This window comes from Rhagoletis pomonella, unplaced genomic scaffold (assembly GCF_013731165.1).
Source record: "Rhagoletis pomonella isolate Grant_MI unplaced genomic scaffold, Rhpom_1.0 Rhpom_scaffold_00002, whole genome shotgun sequence".
Lineage (NCBI taxonomy): Eukaryota > Metazoa > Arthropoda > Insecta > Diptera > Tephritidae > Rhagoletis > Rhagoletis pomonella.
The window spans coordinates 50960329-50964785 of record NW_023458556.1 but is presented as its reverse complement, the minus strand read 5'-3'; the positions used below and the strand labels follow the sequence as shown (position 1 = coordinate 50964785).

Here is a 4457-nt window from a genome sequence, read left to right as displayed (position 1 = left end):
TTTATTCGTTCGTTAATGCACGTATGTTATTCGCTAATCACGAGCTTAAACAATTATCATCTTCTCCTTCTGTCTTGGTAGTTCACGCCTGCTAATTCTTTTGAACAGCTTTTTAGTACACACTTGCCACAATTATGTACATATGTATATACATATAAAGTACTATCCCGTCCAATTTTCGTGATTTTGAAATTTTGAAAACAAAAGGATGTACATATATTGATTTGTTCACTCATCATCTATTCAAATATTACTCATTGCGAAATATTGCTCTAAGTAAAGCTGTTTAGTACCACTTTGCCGTTTACTCATCTATTAGCATTTTAAGTTTACTCAAGCAAATATAAATATGCAGCAGCGCATGTATACAAAATTTATATATGTATGCACATATGTACATGTAGATTAGCGTGGTCCAAAAAACAGTAAAGTCGGAATTTGAATGCCGCCACCCCCCTGTTCAACAGTGTTGCCTACTCAACCTCCAAGAGTTATGCTAAATGACTCAGTATTTGACAGCGAATATTCTAAATAAATATTAATGTTTGGTCTCTAAAGAGTATACTTGCGTGATCCTAACTTACTAACATACTTAAATATATATGTACATTAGAGTGGTCCAAACAACAGTAAAGCTGGAATTTTAATTTTAATTTTAATAATCTCTTCAGGAGATTCTCACTAATAATATCAATTTTTTTTTAACCATTTTTTAATGGTAACTATATTTTATAGGCCTGCCAAAACCCCAGAAAAAATCTTTAGTATTAAAAAATGGTTAAACATTTGAATATTATTATTGCCAATCTCCTGAGGAAAACCACAATTTTCCGATCGAAAAATATTGATTTTCAAGAACTCTATACCATTTCAACGAAAAATTTCATTTTTCCCAAATAAAAATACTTGGAAAACTTTGAGCGCTTTGAGCGACCTTTACATATTTTTTGTTTTTAAAATAAAAAAATAGGGGTCTATTTTTTTAAAGTATAAAACAGTCCTAGGGGGTCGGCGGCATTAAAATTCCGGCTTTACTGTTGTTTGGACCACTCTAATGTACATATACATATATGTATGTTAGTAAGTTAGGATCACACAAGTTTACTCTTTAGAGATCAAACATAAATATTTATTTAGAATATTGGCTGTCAAATACTGAGTCATTTAGCATATCACTTGGAGGTAGAGTAGGCAACACTGTTGAATACAGTATTGCCGAATTTTCTTTTATCATTAAAATTCAAAAAGTCGTTTTCATCTAAAAAATATGTTATAACATAAAAACGAGCAGACTGAAAGTTTGCCAAACAGCAATAAAATAAGTTTTTAGCCGACTTTCTTTATTGCATTTAATTTTTTTATGGCACATGTAATTATTTTTGAATTTTTTTTATCTATGTACGTACATATGGCCCAAATCGCGCGAAAACGAAACCAAGGGTAAACAATTTTTTTCTCAGGTTTCGCAGAATTTTTGATTATATCTGGGTCATACATATTCGAAGGTATGGGACAACATAAATATTCACTTAATACTGAGACACATTTTAATTAATGAAAATTAAAGAAAGGCACAACATGGAACTAAAGGGTTGTTTATATTTAAGGACCACCACTTTTTTTGCATTATACTTGCCTCTTTTCGCTTGCCTTGTATTAATTTCAAGCTGCTTGAAGTTTTTTAGCGCGGAATCCACCAGGCTAAAAAATGGGGAAATCGAGTTTTCTTCGTGAATTTACGGCCTTCTTTCAATAAAATAAATTAGTTCCTTATACTCCTCATTATCCATGTGTGTTTCGGTGGAAACTATTTGTAACGTAACAGTCATTTTGACTAATTGAATTTGCAGGTAGGTTTTTTTAAATTTATTTAGAGAGAGGGCTAATCTTGCAAGCAACAATGTTAGCTATTTAACGTGTTATTGTCCCGTAATTAAAACGTATGTTCTTTCTAACTTATACAGGCTCAGGAAATAAGAATTACGTAGTAATATGAAAAACGCGATATTTCAAAAAGGAACGAAACCTAAAGAAACAAAATAAGAAGCTAAAAGAAGAAGAAGATTTTTCGATTAAATAATAAAAATCTATTGGAATTATTTCACCCATTTTGGAGGTACAATTTTTTTTAAAAGCCCCACTCAAAGGCGCTTGTCGAAGGGTAAGAATAGTACTATATAGCCTCCATCATGTCAGGTTTGAGGTTATTTGAAGGTCAAGTAGGGAAAAATTCTTCAGAATTTTACCTAGAGATGACCTTGCCACGCTCTCTAGATGACCTTTAAGAATCAAGGGACCCCCATATTCGGATTCAGCGACAACAAAAAAAAGTAATAATTGTTGTTTTTATTGAATAAATTCGATTTCCTATTTGACCGTCAAATGACCTCGAACGTGAGATTATGGAGGTCAACGGACCTCGGATACGGGTTCAGAGAGAGAGAGCATATACTTATACGAATTTTTAGATTTATTTAAGGAATTTTTCCCTGAGGTGATGGAGGCTACCAGACCTCGGAGTCGCATTCAGCGCGTCGAATAACATAGGGATATAGAGGTGTGGTTCAACATGCAGAAACTTTTTTTTTGTAAACCTGTGTAATTATTATCTTTGAATGAAAAGCAAAAAATAAACCATTGAGTAATCATTGTTTTGATTTATAAAAAACAATAAATAAAAAACAAGTAAGAAAGTCTAAGTTCGGGCGGAGCCGAACATTAAATACCCGGCGCAAGTATTAAATATATGTTTTTCACCTTTCCGAAAGCTACCGCTACATGGTAACCCGGTGTGTATAAATTTTAAGTAAATTAGCGTCCTTAAATTGCGAAGTATTGAAATTTCAAGCATTTCTGAAATTTACCGTTATATGAAAAGCGGCCGTAATTTTAGTCCGATTTCAACAATTTTCAACGGTTTGCCTTTGTGTGGCAAGCACAATAACCATACCGAGTTTGGTACAAATTGCTAGAACGGTTAGCGAGATACATATATGTGATCATAAGTGGCCGGTGCCACGCCCATTTTCCAAAATTTTATCACAAACGCATTTCTTGGTAAAGAATTGTTGCAATCATCAATTTTGAATAAATTAACTTTAATATTTACTGATTTATCGAAAATTTTGTATTTCTTTAAATTACCGTTATATGGTATGTGGGCGTGGTTATTGTCCGATTTTAAAAATTTGATATGCTGTACCAAGGTCAACAACTGTGCCAAGTTTGGAAGAAATTGGTGCAGCGGTTACCAAGCTATACACATGTAACCATAAGTGGGCGTGGCTACGGCCATTTTCCAAAAATTATTAATATTCTTATTTTTCGTCTAAAACTCATTGTAAATATCCATTTTGAGTGAATTATCTTCAGTAGTTACTAAAATTTCGCAGTTTTTGTATTTCTGAAAATTACCGTTATATGGGAGGTAGGCGTGGTTCGCCCATTTTCAATACCATCCGTCCTACGCCCAAAAGAAGTGCACGTACCAATTTTCGTTAAGATATCTCAATTTTTACTCGAGTTATCGTGTGCACAGATGGACGGACGGACGAACGGACAGACAGTCACCGCTTAATCGATTTCTCTTTTCATTCTGATCATTTATGTATACATTTGTTTATATCTATCTCGATTCGTTTTGGCTGTTACAAACAAACGTTATGTGAACAAAGTTATAATACCCTTGTGCACAAGTGCGCTCGGGTATGATAATTAAATAATTACAATTTACTTTGAATGAAACAAATTAAACTCAATTATTGGTTTTAATTTTTTATTTTTATTGTTTACATTCGAATAAGAAAAAATCATTGTAGTTTACAGTGGGCATACGGATACAAAAATATTTTTTTTTTTGGAATTATGATTATTTCTTATCCCTGTATAATATCGCGGAATACAATTTGAACTTAAATTTAATAGGCAGTACTATATAAAAATAATAAATAAATAAATCTTGACGAAAACGTTTGTAATATTTATGCAATTTTGTTGAAGCTTGTCGGATTTTCCTAATATTATATTTTCGCCACTCTAATTTCTAAATTTGATATAAATAAATCGGACTGTAAATATACATTTCCTAAACATCTCAACTCCACGGCTCCCTAACAAGTTATTTGGTAGCCTATATTGAGACCAGATGCACAATAGAACACCATTTATGTTCATAAATTGCCATCCATTTGGCGTTGATTACTTTTTCTCAATTATCTAAGAAACTAGTTAGTCTAGTGAAATTATTGCTTTTTTATGCAACTCCTTATTTAGCCTCCCTACTAATATTTATATTATGCAAAGTAGTAAGAAACCACAAAAGCGGCGAAATCCGCTTTGATCTACATATAACTATAAAATTTTACTTGAAAAGCTTTTAAGATTTTCTGTAAACAGCCAGAAATATTAAAATTTAAACAAAATTATGAGCAAATCCAAGGTCTTTATGCACTTACACT

The 4457-nt window shown here is 32.3% G+C and overlaps 1 protein-coding gene across 4 annotated transcripts in view; it reads right to left on the bottom strand.

Annotated features, from left to right (window-relative positions):
- Positions 1-4457, bottom strand: part of LOC118733783 (furin-like protease 2) — a 742634-nt gene that overhangs the window by 705039 nt on the left and 33138 nt on the right. The gene's annotated exons all lie outside the window — the stretch shown is intronic.